This window comes from Peromyscus californicus, unplaced genomic scaffold, assembly GCF_007827085.1.
Source record: "Peromyscus californicus insignis strain IS unplaced genomic scaffold, ASM782708v3 Scaffold_39__1_contigs__length_375310, whole genome shotgun sequence".
NCBI classification, from domain to species: Eukaryota; Metazoa; Chordata; class Mammalia; order Rodentia; family Cricetidae; genus Peromyscus; species Peromyscus californicus.
The window spans coordinates 85,264-106,542 of NW_026294550.1; the positions used below are offsets into that span (position 1 = coordinate 85,264).

General features: G+C 40.4%; 1 pseudogene; it reads left to right on the top strand.

Moving 5' to 3' along the window:
• The first annotated feature begins 937 nt into the window (after window positions 1–937).
• LOC128121211 (serum amyloid A-4 protein-like) overlaps window positions 938–21,279 on the top strand; it is a 24,882-nt pseudogene continuing 4,540 nt past the window's right edge.

Sequence of the window (21,279 nt, forward strand, 5' to 3'; positions counted from 1 at the left end):
TGTAGGTTACTTTTCCTCCTGGTTATATGCATTGACTAATCAATGACTAGGAAAAACTGTCCCCACCCCATCACATATGGGAGCATTGTTAGGTGTCAGAGATTCAACACATCTGACTCTACACAGCAAAGTCCCCCATAGGTCAATAACCAAGAAGGCTATGTCCTGGATAGGTGACACCTGTCACTCTACACTTTACAAGGCTAAGGAATCCCATTCCCCCAGTGAATGCTTCCTAACCCAACATCCAACCAAAGAAAATCAAAGCTGTCCTGAGTCCTCTGGTTGCACAACCGGGTCAGCTCTCCTATGAAGAAAGAACATCCTGGAGTCCAGGGTGAGTCTTTTGTAGTATTTCATGGGAAATAGCATAGTGGGACTTCCCCAGGGACCCAGCCTGACACCTGAGCCAGTGAACACACTGAGGAGTCTCAACATAAACACCAGAATCCTCTCCCTGACAGCCACAGACTATCACCTACTCTCCAGGACTCAGGTGAGAGATGACTCCATGGACTGACCTACACAAACACTTCTGCTCTTCTGTCCCAGAGCGTTATTTCCTTTTAAACTAACCTTTGTGTTCTAAATATATATGGTGTGAAGTTTGTGCTGTGCTGCAGGGGCATGTGGGAAATGCCTCTCAGTGAATTGTGGGTTCCTGTAGGGGGAGACAATCTGTTCTTGATGTCTCTCTTCCTCCATCAGTGCTGTCTTGCTGTCCTCCCAGACAGACTTGGTTCAGGGCTGATGGGATCATAACTGAAAGGTTTGTGATTTTGAGGAAGATCCCATTTTAAGGTCACCTAGGTGTCCCACTGGGATTCTAGTGAGTTGCAGTGGGAATGGACAACTAGACTCTTCCTGGATTACAGATGTTTAAGTGGGAGATACAAATTTGCATGTGTCTCCTAGGTTCTCTTTTGATTTCTGCAGGATGAACCTTCTCACTGGCCTCATTTTCTGCTCCCTGGCCCTGGGGGTCAGCAGTTGGTTTTCATTTACTAGTGAGGCTTACCGAGGTAAGGCTGATGCATGAAGTATGGCTTGTGGGGTTCAGCCAACCATTTCGGAACTTTTGCCCACTGCATCAGGATGTAACTTCCTAGGTTTTTTTGGGTGCCATACAAATACAAACCTCAGACTAGTAACTATGGTGGTCTGAACACAGTAGGTGGCAGAGCTGTGTTTGAACTTGGCTGTGCCTGAGACCAGTCTAGCCTGGTTGATGTGTCTGCTTGTTGTCTCCCATGTGAACTTGTTAGGTGCATGTGAAATCCCCCATAGGCTTCAATGCTACTGAAGCCTGTGTCCTCTTAATCCCAGAGTCTCAGGAATTGATCTTGGGTGTGGCTGTCATGGCAGCTTTCAGCAAATCCCTATGTGATTGAACCTACAGCCACCACTGAGGACTGTGTCTCTAGTGCCTCCTCAATCATCCACCCCACTGCACAGTCTGTTTAGGAGGACTAGAAGTGCCTGTTTACAGTGATGTGCATGCATACTGTTGAGATGGATTGCTTAGAAATCAGTACAGAAGTGATTTCTGTGTGTACCCTTCTCTGCCTTTACTATGGCTACTCATACTTGTAAGTCCTTAAGAAATGTAAATTTATTCTTTTAAAAAACCTTTTAAAATTGATTTAATTTTATTTTAATGTGCATTGGTGTGAGGATGCCAGAGCCCTGGAACTGGACTTACAATTATGAGTTGCTATTAGGTTGCTGGGAATTGAACCTGGGTCTTTGGGAAGACTAATTAACCACTTAACTACTGTGCTATCTCTCAAGCCCTAAATTCATTTTTGAACACTTATTTTGGTCAAGGGTAACGTGACAGTGACTTATTGGATATTTTCAATGTCTGGACATATGTTGCATGACATACCAGGGGATTATGCTCTCAAAAGATGTTTGGAAGAGGCAAGGATGCTGAAAACCTTACTCAATCCTCAGATCAGCCCTGGAAACAAGAGGCCCAACTGTCCAATAGGGCCAAAGCTGTGAAATCCAGTTCTGTGATAACTTTGTCTTTCTTTACATTGAACACTCCCTGCTGTGTAATAACCTGAAGATCACAGGTGCACTATGCTGGTCATGCTAACAAAACACAAGATCACCCCCTAATGATGCTCAGTGATAACCTCGAGAGACCAAATAGGATTAGATAGTGTTCTTTTCTACCATGGTCTCAGGCTTCTCTGACCACAAGCTCAAGCCATGAGTTCTTTTCATCCCTTTCATCCTCTCTAAGGCATGGGCAGAGCTTCTAGGTTCATGTTCCTATTGTCTTTCCCATCCAGGGCCTGGGGCATGTGGTGAGCCTACTCTGACATGAAGGAGGCCAACTGGAAAGATTCAGACAAATACTTCCATGCTAGAGGGAACTATGATGCTGCCGAACAGGTACTAGGGGAGTCTGCGCTGCTGAAGTCATCAGGTAAACATAGACTGTTGGGACACTGAGCCTGGGTAACAGGGATTGACTGTGCTAGGAGACCAGGGGCAGATGAGCCCCAGAGAAGGTCATGCCATTCTGTGGCCCCTCCCCACGTTGCTCATGCAGTTACTTCCTCCATTCATGCTCAGTGTGGATCCTGGGCTGTGGGCAGAGCTAGCACTCAGCTCATGCTGAATAAGCCTGTTTCCAAATGCAGACAGGGAGATTCTAATCCATACCTATCTGGTGATAGTCATTCAGTGTAGGGTGGCCAACCTGGCCTAAGCAGGGCTGGGCCTGACAGTGTTGCTGTTTTAGGCCCTACTTCCTGGCCTTTCCTGGTTTTCTCCTAAAACCATCTCTTGCAAAGTGGAGAACTGAGAGGGTAGACTGTGGCCATGCAGCTTGGTGATAGATCTCCTCCATGTCTGCTTCTCCTAGTGATGCAAGAGAGAGAATTCAGAGTCTCATGGGCCATAGACATGAGGATTCCATGGCTGATTGTAGCTGAAAGGTTTCCTGTGTCCTGCCTGGCCTTCGGTCAGAACAAATCCCTCTCACCTGCTGGTCCTGCAGCCACTCCTGGACCCAAATAAACACAGGCTTTTATTATTTTTTAAACTATGGCCATGGCAGGCTTCTTACTAGCTAGCACTTATATCTTAAATTAACCCATTTCTATAAATCTACACTTTGCCATGTGGCTTACCAGGATCTTTACATCTTGCTTTTCCTGGTGGCGGCTGGCAGCATCTTCTTTGTTCTGCCTTTCTCCTTTCATTTCCTTTAGTTGGAATGTCCCGCCTAACCTTACTCTGCCTCACCATTGACCAAACAGCTTTATTTATCATCCAATCAGAGCAATATATTCACAGCATATAGAACAACATCACCCATCATTTCTCCTTTTCTTCCTATTCAAAAGGAAGGTTTTAACTTTAACATAGTAAAATTACATATAACAAACAGTTATCAAGCAAGAATTATAGTTATAATAGCTATTGTATTTGTATTTGGCAAAATTAAAAAAGATACCCTATCTATCTTATATTTGTGAGTCTAAGGCTTTATGTTTAACCTTAGTTTTTCCAGTGTTTCACTTTGGATACAGGCAGACCTCCCATGGATATTAGCCAGCCATTGTATATCAAATTGCACTGGGACTAGGCACCTCCTCTTCTATTAAGGCTGAATGAAGCAATCCAGTAGGAGGAATGGGTCCCAAAGCAAGCAACAGTGTCAGAGACAGTCCCTGCTCTCACTGTTAGGAGTCTCACATGAAGACCAAGTTATACGATTGTAAACTTTTTGATCCATCAGACTGAGCTGTCCTCTACTTCCCCATGCTACTGTGACTGCCAAGTTCTAGATCTAGTGTTTGTTGGATCTGGAGATGCCCTTAGATGCTCAGATGTCACAATCTTTATTTGCCTTCAGGTTTTTTGACATCTGCACAGTTTTATTTAAAATTACTAACTCAAGAGTATATTTCAAAGCCTAACCCCTGCAGCAAAATGAGTTCTGTAGACTCATACTACACTCCTCTACAGCTCTAGCCCAGAACATGTACACAAATGTCCATTAGGAAAGACATGGCTGTGTCTTATGCATTAGAGTGAATCATGACTAAACTTACTTTCTCTTTACCTTTGAGAGCCTCAGTTTTTCCTTCTCCCTTCCTCCCTTTATCTTTCCTTCCTCCCATGCTTCCTTTCCCCCACCATCCTTTACTTCTGTCTTTCTTTTTCCTTCAATCCCCTCTTTCCTTACTCAGTCTCTTTCTATTTAGCCAAATAAAGACTCTTTTTTACTTGAAACTCTACTTTCACTTGAAGCAATAACTGAATACCCCAGAGAGGTCACCTCACCATACTCCTGGTGCAATGGGAGAAGCTAAAATAATTTCTTTAATGTTTAATTTTTTAATGAATAAGCATAGCAGATATTAAACATTAACTTGCACAAATTTGTTTCATATTTAATATAGTAGTTTGGTGAAAAATAACTTGTTCAAGGATGAGACTCTACAGAGATTGCACATTCAGCCTTCCTCTGTCCAGATTTGAAGCTCCTGGTCTATTTAGGCAACACTCAGCTCTCAGTTCCTCTCCTCACAGCCCTTGGATCTGCATCCCATCTGGACTCCTTGATATAAAGAAGAACTTGGCCATAGAAGAATTTCATACGCCAAGTGACCAGTAGATGGACCAGTTCATAAAGATTTGATGTTCCGTTTGTTTAAAGCTGGAAGAAAATACTAATAATAACAAAGAATCTTTTAATGGTACTTTCACATGGGAATGAGTTTTAAGACCCTCGATTCCAGGTGACACCTCTTGTCATGCTCCTGCTACCACTTGGAAAGATATGGGATGAGAAAACATAGGGATCTGTTTTCAGTATGAAACACAAAACTTGAGAATTCCTTGTTATGTGTATGTGCTAACAAACTAAATGAAGACAGATTATGTCAGAATCTCTTGGGTACCTTAGTACAAATATGAAATTTTCAAGAAATATAAAGCTTATGATTGATCTTCCTGACATAGCATAGGGAGTTTTAAATTACAGACATACACTTTTATGTATGTCAGAACAGTAAGAATTTCAATGAGAAATAGTTAAAAATTGATGATATGTTATGAATTGTGCTTCTGTGATTAACTGAACCCAATGTCCTATTCTTGGTTTAGATGGAAGATCTTTCAGAAGCTATTTTAGGTAAACAAAACAGGCCATGGATCACAACATTTGTAAATTACAACTTGTAAGTTGCAATTTGTAAGTAAGCTTCCTCACAAACAGTTAAAGGTATTACATTTTGAAAATACTCTTAGCATTTCTTGTTTTGGGGGCTATTTTTTTCTAAATATAGGTAGCATTGTTACCATGTAGGCCAAGTGGAGAGAGAGGAAGAATGAGAAATGAGGTTTCTATGAATTACTTTGTTTTTTCTGTGAATGGACAGTAATTAAATAAAGATTCTTGGTAAAAATTTTTAGTAAATCACAGGCAACACGTAAGTAGTATGTCTATTGATTTTCAAAAATTACCAAGTTAACTCAGGAGGAAAAAAAACTGATTGTAAAAATTAGCTCTAAACATGAGCATTGTACCCTGCCTCACCAACAGCAGTGTTAGACATATGCAAAAGTGCTGCAGCTGAGGATTTTAAAGAAAAAGTGATGTTTATGCACATTTGGGCTCATCAAATACTACTCAGATTGCCATAAACCACTCTTAAACAAGGGTGAAAACTGATGAGTTGGAATTCACTAAATATTAGAAGCCTCACATTAAAGTTTACTCTGAAGACAAAAATCACAGCCAGGAAAAATATTTGCAATTCACATTTTTAACAAAAGATTTATATTGAAAATGTATGCTGAAATCATAAGCCACTAACAAGGTCTCAAAATATTTTTTACTCAATTTGCTTAAACACATTTTGATTAATTAGTTCTTGCCTGACTCATAAGTACTCCCATTACTTATTCAGCTTTACTTATCCAGCTGTTTTTTCTTGTTTATGACCTCACCAATCTTAGATGTAAATGTTTTTACTGGATTTGTTCACCTAAAGCCATGCTGTTTAATTAAACAAACATCAAATAGTGGTCAAGACAAATTGGCTGCTTGAGAACCTGGAGTGCCTTTTGCATTTTGCAGTTGTTACTATTACATCAACAACACCCAAGAAAAGAAGAAGTGGAAGGAGAGAAATAACTTTGAGGTTTAATAGAAATTCACACGACTGCTCACAAGATCTTCCAAACACGGGAAATGAAAGACTTTTAGATTAAGTGATTTTCCAACTTTCACACAATTAGTTAATTGTGGATCAACAATTCAAGATCTGTGCATTCAAATAGAGTGGTCTAAGAAGACAACAGAGCTGATGGAGGAATACAAACACATTCCATTCCTAAAGTCACTAGAATAAATAAAATATGAATGAAGGAGAAATAGGATCAGCTAGAGGGAGTGCAGGAACTCACAGGGATTTTTAAATATCTGCACATGGTAAATGTTGTAGACACATTTAATCACTTCATCTTTGCAATCAGTTTGTCAGGTATCTACAGCTATGTTTCAAAACACAAATAAGAAAGTAATAGTTAGGAGCTGCATGGGTACAGAACTGGAATCCAAGTTCTTATCTCAGGCCAAATATTAAGTCCCTTTGCATTTTGCATCTCTAACCTTAAAATGAAGGAGGAAAGAGCTGAGATTTCAGATTGTCTGATAATGGCAGAAATCATCTTAATATGAAACCATTAGTGAACCATTATTGAAAGCCCAGCTCTTCAATCAAAGATACTGCAAGCTTGTGTGTGTGGTATTGGCCTTCCTTTCTGTTCAGTTGATGTTTTTCTTATAATCAGCCACCATTCACCAGTCTAAGTGCACCAGAATTGGTGTTGGTATTGGAAAAAGAATTTTAAAGATAAGTGTCGTTTATTATTGATTCCTTTTATAATGTATCAAAGTACACTATTAGGCAATTTATACCTTTTTCTGCTACAATCAGTGAAACTGTGCTCTATGGTAACTTTAAACCAAATCATTTATTTACATATCTATATAGTTAATCAAGCATGTAAATTTTTCTAAAGCAACATTGCTTATCCTCTGCTTAAATCATTTATCATTGGCCAAGATTTCCCTGTGTTCTGCATTGGCATGTTTGAAATTAGGAAATTTGATCATTTTTTTCTACATATAAAATAGTATTCTAACATTGCAATGTCTTCAAAGTGCATGCCACTCTATCTCATGACACCTCAGAATTCCTACTAACATCTTCTATCATACCTTTCTCTTTCTTTGCAAATCCTTTTAACATCGTGACTTTTTAGACAGTTGTATTATCCCTCATTTCATTCTCACATCTCAGAAGTCCATTTTTCTTTTTCCAACCCCATGCTCCATGACAGCTCTTAGTATGAAAATGTCTTTCAAAATTTTGCAGCTTTTAAAATTTTTTCTCATAAAAGAAGAGGCTATTACTTTTCTATAATTTTACTCAGTGTTCTGATATGCAGATGGAAAAACCACTTTATTCATTAGTCATGTATATATGGAGGCAGGGAAAATGACATCAAAGATCAGCATTCAAACACTCACCAAATACTCCTTTTTCCTACAATAAAATGAACAGTTAGAGAAAGTGATTTTATGTGGGGGTGGTTTTTAGTGAAACTGAATGTCATATCTTATGTAAAAGTTACAAAAAAATGAAACAGAGAAGGAAGGAAAGGAAGGCATGAATCTCAGTTGTACATCCAACTTCAGGAAATAGGTTCCTCTGTCCTCACTCTCCCCTTCCTGACAAACTACCTTTAGTGACTTTGTGGTTCGTGCTTAGTTAACTCTACTAGAACTTGGAGAATGTGAGATTCTCCAAGACTATTTCTGTGGAAAGCTGAGCAGTCTTGGATGCTAGTTTATAGCTGAGACATTTGAAAACATCTCACAGTAGAGGAATCTGTTCAATCCTTTATGGAGCAAAAAACAGGTGACAAGGAGGTTAAGCTGTCAAAGGCACTGTAACAGGAAATTCCACCATAGAGACAGGGGCAAGGATGAGCAAGATACTTGAGAGAGTGAGAGCTGTGCAATCAGCACCCATGGAGCCATGTCTTAGAAAGAGGGGTTGCCATTCTTATAGAATCCAGATCCTACTGCCCCCCAAGAGTTTTACAGCAGTACACTGCTTTCTGAGATGTGAGATTCCAGAACCAAGTGTCGCTGAACACAGGCAGTAGCTGAATAACAATTTTGCACTCAATTACTTCAGAATTCTATGCAGTCTTTACTTATCTATTGGTTCTGTCTGTGTTTGGGGGCAATTTTATATCATCTGGAGATTTGTGTCCATTTATGAAACAATGATTATAAACCCATTTTTGTAGGATTAATGAGAAAAGCTAAATTAATGATGGGTAATCATTCCTTCCTCATATGGGGAGATTACTGGTCAGTACCAGCTCTGCTCATAATTACATGAAGATGCTGTCTAGAGAAGGTGGCCATAGGAAATCTGCTATAGGAGGAACAAGTCAGAGCCTGGGTGCTGTCATCTGAACAAAGTAGGATAAGGTATCTTATCACCATTTCTTATGTAGCCTGTGGCAGTGCGTGGAGAACCAAACATGAGGATTTTCTTATTGATAATAATATTTCAAGCACATCCTAGCAGGGATGATTCTGAGTTTTAGATATTACATGACTTATGCTACTGAAGGCAGTATATTCTATATGTCAATTTTATGTGTGGATAGAATAACGAATGGAGAGATGAAAAGTTAGTTCCAGGTCACAGAAACGTGCAGTGAAGATGGAGAAGAAGGAACAGTTTGGCTCATCCTAAGCTCTTTGAAGCCTGACTCTAGGGTGCAGAGGAGATGCAGAATACAAGGGAGTGAATCATATGATCAGACACTAGTTTACTGAGTTTCTAATTCACCAGCTAAATTTCTAGGAATGGCCCCTGTGGTGGTTAGACCTGCCTCTGGGTTCCTGTTTGGACTGTCAACAAAGGATACCATCGCCCACCTAGTTTTTGAGTCCTGTTTCTAGGAGTCATGTGTAAATCTTTGCATTGCCCACTCTCTCTTCCAATACATTAATAAACCCTGGTGATTCTGCTTGGAATCACAGCATAGTGCTTATATTTTTCTTGATTGCTAGGATGACCACTTATACGAAGCCACCTCCTCTAATTTCTCTTGCTCACAAGTATAGCTTGCTACCAAGTGCTCTTCTGCCCAAGGACAAACTTTCTTACAGCATACTGACTTCCAGTCCATACAGACCATCTACTGTCTTCATTGACTATGGCACACCTCACCCTTCCATTGCAAGCATGCTGACTGTTTACAAAATGTGAAATTAAGCTCATCACCAATGATCAGCCTGAGCTTTGTCTAACTGCCCACTTCTTTACCAGTCATCTTTCCTAGAGAGAACTCTCATGGCCACTGAGCTTGAAGTGAAGCATAATAAATGAAGTTTCCATTACAAAATTTCCCCCATACTCCTCAGCAGAATGTCCCAAATACAATAACAGAGCAAAAGAAGCTGATGATTGGTTAAATGTTTCATAGACAGTAGACTAGAAAGGATTTTATTTTGGATTAAGTGGGCATTGGATCTGTTGAGAACACCAACAGAAACAAAAAAATAAGTGTTTGTCTGTGTGTTTGAGTTTACTCTCTTCCTTGAAGTCTGAACTGTTTAGAAGTGAGATATTTACTCAGGATCAGTTGTGAGCATTTCTTGATTTGGCTCCAGCAGTGAGAGGTATTCATCATAAGCCTTCAATTTAGAGAGGTTCTTTAGTGTTTTGAACAGCAGAACAAAAATGGTTCCACTTCAGAACCAAATGTTTCTTTTGCCCAACTGTCTCCAAAGTTCTCTCTAGTAATGAATGAGATTAAAGATAATGGAGGATTAGGGATGAGAAGGTGAGTAAAATGAATGCCAAATAGTGCTCTTTTCTTTTTGTTCACCTTCCTTTCTGCTCTTCTCTCTCCTCCCCATCTCCTTTCTTCCTCTCTTCCTTTCTCTCCTTCCCTTTCTCATTTCTTCCTCTCTCTCCCCTCTGTAATTTTTCATTTCTCTCTCTTCCCTCTGTCCTTTCATTTAAGAGAGAGAAAGTAGGGGAGGTCTTGGGATTCTTACCATGTGTTTGTCATTAAGGAGCTGAGATATTTTGGAGGAAAGTCTTCAGCTAAAGTTGTCTTCCTACCATCTAGTCTTCTTTGGTTTGAAGCTAATAACAAGGAAGTGAGGATTTGGTGATTCTCTGTTGAAGGTGCTTTTAAAAGTGTCCCATTTCTGCACAGATGTTTCTGGCATTAATAGCAAAATCTCTATCATTTATTTTGCATGCTGTCTGTCAGACTGAAATCTCTTTATGTCATATTAAATATTTTTGATTGAATGCAGCCTCAATAATCACATGGGAAGGATGTGTCATTTTCATTCTATAGGCATAGAGAGTAGATGCCAAATGCTTTTCTTAGTTTACTAGAAACATTTATCTAGTACACAGTGGAGTTATGAGAATTGTCAATTTTATCTTGATTTGCACTCCTCGTTTGAAAACATGATTTTCTTTTTCTTCATATCCACTCTAACCAAAGAACCCTAATATCTCTGAGTATCATTTCCCTATCTTGTAAGCATTTTCATAACTGAGAGATGTGAGTCAGCAATTCTTAAAGGAAACAGCTGATCTCAGTTAATGTTCCTTAAAACAAGGTTGTAGAAATTGTGACAGTATCAAACAACACTATTTGTACAGAGTCTTAGTACTTGTTGAGTCAAGTCTGGGATTAAAAATAAAAATAGTGTGATGATTCATCCTCTTTATCAGCTTGGCTGAATTTGGAATCACCTAGGAGACACACCACTGGGTGAGCAGGTCAACGGATCCACTCTGGAAACAGAAGGAAGCTGGCTCATCATTAACAGTTGTTTCTCTGTTCTTCCTTAAAACACCTTCAAGGTGACCTGCTATCTCACGCTGTACCACCACAATTCCCTCACCATGATGGACTGTACTCACAAACCATGAATCAAAATAAACCCTCCCTTCTTTAGGCTGCTTTCATTACAACAAGAAGAACATTAACTAATATAGAAAGCATGTATCTGTGATTGACATTCATGTTCACAGGAGATCTATTTTAGACACTGAGTTCTCTCATAAGAGTATGATGAAACATACACACACACAGAGAGGTGGGGATAGGGTTGTGGTGACTGATGTTAGAAGGGACATAATAGTGGATTACAAAAGTCTATCAAACACTTTGGCAAGATTACCAATATTAGGCATGGGCTGTGGTGGCATACACCTTTAATTCCAGCACTCAGGAGGCAGAGGAAGGTGGATCTCTGAGTTCAAGGTCAGTGTAGTCTACAGAGCGAGTTCCAGGACTGCCAGGACTATATAGGGAAACTCTGTCTTGAAAAGAAAAGATTACTAATATGGGAAAATGAGACTCAGAGACCTTAGGTCTCTTTCACTTATATATTATGGTTTGAAAAAATTTATAAAAAGAAAGAACCTTAAAAAACAAATGCCGGCCCCCAGCTCCCATCTTGCTCCGGACTTCCCTTTTGCAACACTGGTGAGTGCCCTTCCTTGCCCTGGACCCCATCCCTGGGCACCAGCCACTCCAGGGAAGACCTACCCAACTTGGCCCCAGGTTCTGGCCACCGGGCAGGTTCCCTGTTAGCCCCACCGGGAAGGATCCACTCCTCCAAGACCCCTGGCAGACCCTGCAGTCTCCACGCCCTGCCCCCACCCCCATCCGACTGAGCCCCAAGCCTCTTCCTGAGACTTAGAGGCCAGCCCCCAGCTCCCATCTTGCCCTGGACTTCCCTTTTGGAGCACAGGTGAGTGCCCTTCCTTGCCCCAGACCCCATCCCTGGGCACCAGCCACTCCAGGGAAGACCTGCCCAACTTGGCCCCAGGTTCTGGCCACTGGGCAGGTTCCCTGCTAGCCCTACCGGGAAGGTTCCCCTTCTCCAAAACCCATGGCAGACCCTGCAGTCTCCACGTCCTGCCCCCACAACCATTCGCCTGAGCCCCAAGCCTCTTCCTGAGACTTAAAGGCCGGCCCCCAGCTCCCATCTTGCCCCGGACTTCCCTTTTGGAACACTGGTGAGTGCCCTTCCTTGCCCCGGACCCCATCCCTGGGCACCAGCCACTCTGGGGAAGACCTGCCCAACTTGGCCCCAGGTTCTGGCCACTGGGCAGGTTCCCTTCTAGCCCCACCAGGAAGGATCCCCTTCTCCACTACCCCTGGCAGACTCTGCAATATCCATGCCCTGCCCCCACGCCCATCCGCCTGAGCCCCTAGCCTCTTCCTGAGACTTAGAGGCCTGCCCCCAGCTCCCATCCTGCCCCGGACTTCCCTTCTGGAGAGAGAGAGAGAGAGAGAGAGAGAGAGAGAGAGAGAGAGAGGAGCTTCCATCCTGCCCCGGACTTCCAATTTGGATAAGAGAGCTCCCATCTGGACAAAAGAGAGAGACTTCCTGAATCTGTCAGGTCTGTCTGAACCAAGTGTACAGATAAGGCCAAGAACGAACCACAAGGAGATGGGCAGACGTCAAGGCAGAAACATATACAACAAAATGAATAGCAATACAGCATCACCAGGCCCTAGCCCTCCTCCAACACCTAGACCTGAACATCAGAAATTGGAAGAAGCAGAAGAAAACAGCCTTATGAATGACATCATGAAGAAGCTAGAGGCTTGTGTAGAGGAAAAGACAAAAAAATGTGAAGAACGCTGTAAACAACTAGAGGAAAGGGCAAACAAATTAGAAGAAATCAATAAAGTCCTGGAAGAAAACAATAAAGTACTGAGAGAAAATCAAGAAAAATCAATGAAACAAATGAAGGAAACAGTCCAAGACCTGAAAAGGGAAATAGAAAAAATGAAGAAGACACAAACAGAGGGAATGCTGGAAATAGAAAATCTGAGTAAACGATTGGGAACTTCAGATGCAAGTATAATCAACAGAATGCAAGAGATGGAAGAGAGGATCTGTAGTGTTGAAGATACAGTAGAAGAAATAGATTCATCAGTCAAAGAAAACACTAAAGCCAACAAAGTCATGAGCCAAAATGTCCAAGAAATTTGGGACACCATGAAAAGACCAAACCTATGAATAATAGGGGTCGAAGAAGGAGAAGAATACCAACTCAAGGGCACAGAAAATATATTCAACAAGATCATAGAAGAAAACTTTCCCAACTTAAAGAAGGAAATGCCTATGAAGATACAAGAAGCTTATAGAACACCAAACAGACTAGACCCCCCAAAAAAGTCCCCTCGCCACATAATAGTTAAACAACTAAATGTACAGAATAAAGAAAGAATATTAAGAGCAGCAAAGGAAAAAGGCCAAGTGACATATAAAGGCAAACCCATCAGAATAACACCCGATTTCTCAATGGAGACTTTGAAAGCCAGAAGGACCTGGACAGATGTAATGCAGAAACTAAGAGACCATGGATGTCAGCCTAGACTAATATACCCAGCAAAACTTTCAATCACCATAGATGGAGTGAACAAGACATTCCATGACAAAGCCAGATTTAAACAATACTTATCCACAAACCCAGCCCTACAGAAAGCACTAGAAGGAAAATTCCAACCTAAGGAAGTCAGATACACCCTCGAAAACACAGGCAACAGATAAAGCCACAGCAGTAAACCCCAACGTATAGAAGTACACACACATCACCACCAAAAAATAACAGGAATGAACAATCACTGGTCATTAATTTCCCTCAATATCAATGGACTTAATTCACCTATAAAAAGACATAGGCTTACAGAATGGATACGAAAGCAGGACCCATCTTTCTGCTGCATACAAGAAACACATCTCAAATTCAAAGATAGACACTACCTAAAAATAAAAGGCTGGGAAAAGACTTTCCAATCAAACGGTCTTAAGAAACAAGTGGGTGTAGCCATCCTGATATGCAGCAAAATAGACTTCAAACTAAAATCAATCAAAAAAGATCAAGAAGGGCATTACATACTCATCACAGAAAAGATCCACCAAGATGAAGTCTCAATTCTGAATATTTATGCCCCAAACACAAGGGCACCCACATATGTAAAAGAAACATTAATAAAGCTTAAATCACATATAAAACCCCACACATTAATAGTGGGAGACCTCAACACCCCACTTTCACCACTGGACAGATCTCCCAAATTGAAACTTAACAGAGAAATAAACGACTTAAATGATGTCATGACTCAAATGGACTTAATCGATATCTACAGAGCATTCCATCCTAACAAAAAAGAATATACCTTCTTCTCAGCACCCCATGGAACCTTCTCTAAAATCGACCACATACTTGGCCACAAAACAAATCTAAACAGATACAGAACAATTGGAATTACCTCCTGTGTTCTATCAGACCACCATGGTCTAAAGTTGGATTTCAACAACAACAAAAACTACAGAAAACCTACAATCTCATGGAAACTGAATAATACCCAACTGAATCACCAATGGGTTAAGGAAGAAATAAAGAAAGAAATTAAAGACTTCCTAGAGATCAATGAAAATGAAGACACCACATATCCAAATTTATGGGACACTATGAAAACAGTACTAAGAGGGAAATTCATAGCACTAAATGCCCACATAAATAAGTTGGAGAAATCTCACACTAGTGACTTAACAGCATACCTGAAAGCTCTAGAACAAGAAGAAGCACAGTCTCCCAGGAAAAATAGATGCCAGGAAATTATCAAAGTGAGAGCTGAAATCAATAAAATAGAAACAAAGAGAACAATACAAAAAATTAATGAAACAAAGAGTTGGTTCTTTGAGAAAATCAACAAGATAGACAAGCCCTTATCCAAACTAACCAAAAGACAGAGAGAGAGCATCCAAATCAACAAAATCAGAAATGAAAAGGGGGACATAACAACAGACATTGAGGAAATCCAGAGAATCATCAGGTCATACTTCAAAAACCTCTATTCGACAAAACTGGAAAACCTAAAAGAAATGGATAACTTTCTGGATAGGTACCACATACCTAAGTTAAATCAAGACCAGCTAAACTATTTAAATAGTCCAATAACCCCTAACGAAATAGAAACAGTCATTAAAAGTCTCCCAACCAAAAAAAGCCCAGGACCAGATGGTTTCAGCGCAGAATTCTAGCAGATCTTCAAAGAAGAGTTAATACCAATACTCTCTAAATTGTTTCACACAATAGAAACAGAAGGAACATTACCAAACTCCTTCTACGAGGCTACAATTACCCCAATTCCTAAACCAAACAAGGATACAACAAAGAAAGAGAACTATAGACCGATTTCCCTCATGAACATCGATGCAAAAATACTCAATAAAATACTGGCAAACAGACTCCAAGAATACATCAAAACAATTATCCACCATGATCAAGTAGGATTCATTCCAGGGATGCAAGGGTGGTTCAACATACGAAAGTCTGTCAATGTAATACACCATATAAACAAACTCAAAGAAAAAAACCATATGATCATCTCACTGGATGCAGAAAAGGCATTTGACAAAACCAACACCCCTTCATGATAAAGGTATTGGAGCGATCAGGAATACAGGGAACACACCTAAACATAATAAAGGCAATTTACAGCAAGCCAACAGCCAACATCAAATTAAATGGAGAGAAACTCAAAGCAATTCCACTAAAATCAGGAACGAGGCAAGGCTGTCCACTCTCCCCATACTTATTCAATATAGTACTTGAAGTTCTAGCCAGAGCAATAAGACAACATAAGGAGATTAAGGGGATACAAATTAGAAAGGAAGAAATCAAGCTTTCCCTATTTGCAGATGACATGATAGTATACTTGAGTGACCCCAAAGATTCCACCAAGGAACTGATACAGCTTATAAACACCTTCAGCACCATAGCAGGATACAAGATCAACTCAAAAAAATCAGTAGCCCTCCTATATATTATGGACAAAGAAGCGGAGAAGGAAATCAGAGATACATCACCCTTTATTATAGCCACAAATGACATAAAATACCTTGGGGTAACACTAACCAAGCAAGTGAAGGACCTATATGACAAGAACTTTAAGTCTCTGAAAAAAGAAATTGAAGAAGATGTCAGAAAATGGAAAGATCTCCCATGCTCATGGATAGGCAGGACTAACATAGTAAAAATGACAATCTTACCAAAAGCAATCTACAGATTCAATGCAATCCCCATCAAAATACCAACACAATTCTTCACAGACCTGGAAAGAATAATACTCAACTTCATATGGAAAAACAAAAAACCCAGGATAGCCAAAGGAATCCCGTACAATAACACAACTTCTGGAGGCATCACGATCCCTGACTTCAAGCTCTACTATAGAGCTACAGTAATAAAAACAGCTTGGTACTGGCATAAAAACCGACATGTGGACCAATGGAATCGAATTGAAGACCCTGACATTAATCCGCACACCTATGAACATATAATTTTTGACAAAGAAGCCAAAAGTGCACAATGGAAAAAAGAAAGCATCTTCAACAAATGGTGCTGGCAAAACTGGATATCAATATGTAGAAGGCTGCAAATAGATCCATATCTATCACCGTGCACAAAACTTAAGTCCAAGTGGATCAAGGACCTCAACATAAATCCAGCTACTCTGAACCTGCTAGAAGAGAAAGTAGGAAGTAGTCTTGAACGCATTGGCATAGGAGACCACTTCCTAAATAGAACACCAGTAGCACAGACTCTGAGAGAAACAATCAATCAATGGGACCTCTTGAAACTGAGAAGCTTTTGTAGAGCAAAGGATAAGGTCAACAAGGCAAAGCGACAGCCTACAGAATGGGAAAAGATCTTCACCAACCCCACATCTGACAGAGGACTGATATCCAGAATATATAAGGAACTCAAGAAATTAGACATCAAAATGCCCAACAGTCCAATTAAGAAATGGGCTATAGAACTAAACAGAGAATTCTCAACAGAGGAAACTCAAATGGCCAAAAGACATTTAAGGAATTGCTCAACATCCCTAATCATCAGGGAAATGCAAATCAAAACAACTCTGAGATACCACCTTACGCCTGTCAGAATGGCTAAGATCAAAAACACTGAAGACACCTTATGCTGGAGAGGATGTGGAGCTAGGGGAACTCTCCTCCACTGCTGGTGGGAATGCAAGCTTGTACAACCACTTTGGAAATCAATATGATGCTTTCTTAGAAAATTGGGAATCCATCTCCCCCACGATCCAGCTATACCTCTCTTGGGCATATACCCAAGAAATGCTCAACCACATCACAAGAGCATTTGTTCAGCTATGTTCATATCAGCATTGTTTGTAATAGCCAGAACATGGAAACAACCTAGATGCCCTTCAACTGAAGAATGGATAAACAAAATGTGGTACATATACACAATGGAATACTACTCAGCAGAGAAAAATAATGACATCATGAAGTTTGTAGACAAATGGATGGATCTAGATAAAATCATCCTGAGTGAGGTAACCCAGACTCAGAAAGAAAAACATCGTATGTACTCACTCATAGCAGGATACTAGACATGAAACAAGGATGACTTGTCTGCTACTCACATCACCAGGGAGTCTACCTGGAAAACAGGACCCCAAGAAAGACACAGGGATCGCCCAATGACAGAGAAATGGAATGAGATCTACATGAACAGCCTGGACATGAGTGGGGGTAGTGAAAGGCGAGGGTTGAGGGAAAGAGAGCTTGGGGGAGCGGGAGATCCCAGCTGGATCAACAACAGAGAGGGAGAACAAGGAATAGGAGACCATGGTAAATGAAGACCACGTGAGAATAGGAAGAAGCAAAGTGCTAGAGAGGCCCACAGAAATCCACAAAGATACCCACACAACAGACTGCTGGCAATGGTCGAGAGACAGCCCGAACTGACCTACTCTGGTGATGGGATGGCCAAACACCCTAATTGTTGTGCTAGAAACCTCATCCAACTACTGAGGAATCTGGATGCAGAGATCCATGACTAGGCCCTGGGTGGATCTCTGGGAGTCCAATTAGCGAGAATGAGGAGGGTTTATATGAGCGAGAATTGTTGAGACCAAGGTTGGATAAAGCACAGGGACAAATAGCCAAATGAATGGAAACACATGAACTATGAACCAATGGCTGAGGAGTCCCCACTGGATCAGGCCCTCCGAATGGGTGAGACAGTTGATTGGCTTGATCTGTTTGGGAGGCATCCAGGCAGTGGGACCGGGTCCTGTGCTCATTGCATGAATTGGCTGTTTGAAACCTGGGGCCTATGCAGGATTGTTTGACTCGGCCTGGGAGGAGGGGACTGGACCTACCTGGACTGAGTCTACCAGGTTGATCTCAGTCTGTGGGGAAGGCTTTGCCCTGGAGGAGATGGGAATGGGTGGTGGTTGGGGGGAAGGTGAGGGGGGGCGGGAGGGGGGAGAACAAGGGAATCCATGGCTGATATGTAGAACTGAATTGTATTGCAAAATAAATTAAAAAAAAAACAACAAAAAAAACCTGAAAAAAACAAAACAACAACAACAACAACAAAAAACAAAAAACAAATGCCTGTGAAGATATTGAGTATGAGGAATCCTTATTTGCTGTTGGTGGAATTATAAGCTGGAACAGCATGGAGGTTCCCCCCAAAACAAAGAGAACTACCATATCACCCAGCTATACCTTTCCTGGTGTATACCTTAAAGACTCTCAGTCCTACCATGGAGATACTTTCTCATCATCTTGTTATAATATTTTGCTTTATGAGAATTTCTGTATTTCTCAGTGGTGATACCAATTTAGAGGGTAGTTGAAATGACTGTGTTAAAAAGTTGTATAAAATGATTTGAGGTTATCCTAGGTTTTTCTTTAATCCAAGATATGCAAACAGAAGCCATGAAGTCCTATGTGCTTTGGGCGACATATTTTTGTTTTTAATTTATTTTCTTTATTTTCCCCCTTTTGTGGGGAATAGATTCTTTTCTCATGCAATATATCCTGGTTATAGTTTCCCTTCTCTACTCCTCCCAGTTCCTCCCCACCTCTTCTCCTAATTAGATCAACTCTTTTTCTGTCTCTAATTAGAAAAGAACAGGCTTCTAAGACACGACAACAAAAAATAACAAAATAAAATATAATAAGATAAAACAAAAGTCAGCACATCGAAATTGGACAAGGTAAACCAACAGAATGAAAAGAGCCCAACAGAAGGCACAGAACTAGAGTCCCACTCGTTCACAACACTCAGAACTCCTATAAAAATACTAATCTGAAAGCTATAATATACATGCAGAGGACCTGGTGCATACTGCTTCCGTCTCTGTGAGTTACTATTATGTTGAGAGCCGCTGGTAGTGAAAGTCCATGAGAGTATGCAGCAGTGACAACTAGTGTTTAGAAGGTCAACCAATCAGAACTAAGGGTTCTGTTAGAGGAAACCATCACACAAGGCATTGTGAAACTACTGCCTTTTGAATGAACTGACTGTCTCTTGTTGTAAACTTGTTGTGCAATAACAGCTATGATTCTCCCCATTTGCCTTGTATTTCCATGTTACGAGTACATGTAATCTCACAATTGCATCTCAATCTTGGGCACAATTTTCCCTATACATTTGGGGTAATTGGACAACTGTCCCCAGCTGCGCTTATTTTTCATTAACATATATCTGGCTAGGGCCATTCTCCGGACAAAAGTATTTCAGCAAAGATACCTTTTTCCAAGGACAAAACTGCACATAGATAAACATTAGTTCATCTCACTCACAGATAGAGAAAAGTACCACTAACAATTAAATCCTCAACCCCTTACCTTCACCCCGGGTTATTTACACAAGACCTTAAGTTAAGAGATTTACTGCTCACATTCCTGGGATGAGGTTTTAGCCATTTGCTAGATACTGAGTTAAGACAGTTACTTCCCACTGACCCAAGGAGATTGCCTCCAGGCCAGGCTATTAATCTTGCTCAGTTGATTCAGAGGGTTTTTTTCTCCTGGTGTCCTCCATCCCCTCTGAATCTTACACTCTTCCCACCTCCTCTTTTTGCTGGGTTCCCTGAGCTCAGAGGGGAAGGATTTGATGGAGGTATCCCATTTAGAGATTTGTTGCAAGGTCTCCCCGCTCCCCCCACAATCCCCGCACAATGTCTGGCTATTGGTATTTTTTTTCTCATTTGCTGCAGGAGGATGCTTCTCTTATGTTGCCAAAATAAGGCACTGATCTATGAGTATGGCAAAATAGCAGAATATCCTTAGATAGTCATTTTATCTGTTTTTTTTTTTTTACAGACCTGTAGTATTTGGTTTTAATCTAGGTCTCTGGGCTTTCTGGGGGGCAATATGAATTTTCATATTAATTTATTTTAGTCTCTGAAGCTGGAACCCTTTTTTATGTGATACATAATTACATGACTATGTTGTCTTTTTTTTTTGTTGTTCTTGGAATCACATAAATACCAACATTTTTTAGAACATACTGACATTTAACCTTTAAGAAGATTACTCTATTATCTTAGCTAAACTGAATTATTGATTTACTATCTTATTTTTGATGCCTCTTAATATTTTTATTGTGATATTTACTTTTTCAGACTCATACAGAGAGGCTTTTCTGTGTCCTGCTTGGTCTTGTAGCCGCTTATAAAATAATCACTCAGAGACTTATATTAATTATGAATGTTTAGCCGATGGTTCAGGCTTATTACTAACTAGGTCTTAAAACTTAAACTAACCCATTTCTATTAATCTATATATTGCAATGTGACTGTAGTGTTACTGGTTTGCTGGCATCTTGATCCTTGGGCAGCTGGATGGCATCTGTCCCTGACTCTGCCCTTTTCCCTGGATCTCTGCTTGAATTTTCCACCTGGCTCTTATCCTGCTTTGGTCTATGGGATTTGGCCTATGGCCTTTATTTATTAACCAATGGGAGCAACACATATTCACAGCATACAGAAAGACATTCCACATCAGAGAATAATTTTGCATGATCCACTGGGAAAATTTGTTGTTTTTGGCTGATCTTTCTGACTCAATCACATGCATACTGCTTGTCATTATTTTCAACACATGTCAAGATTTTTTTTTATCTAACTCATTTATTAACTAGGAAACCAATGGGATGAGGAAACTATTCTCTAGAATATTTTGAAGAACTTGGCTTATTTGGTGCTTTTCTTTAAGCAGATTTATACTTCTAGATACAAGACTGTTTTATGTCTTTTAGGGCAAACGTCTTAAATTCCAGGGTCATCTTTGCTGTTAGAACTCATTTACATGGTTGCAAAGGTGTA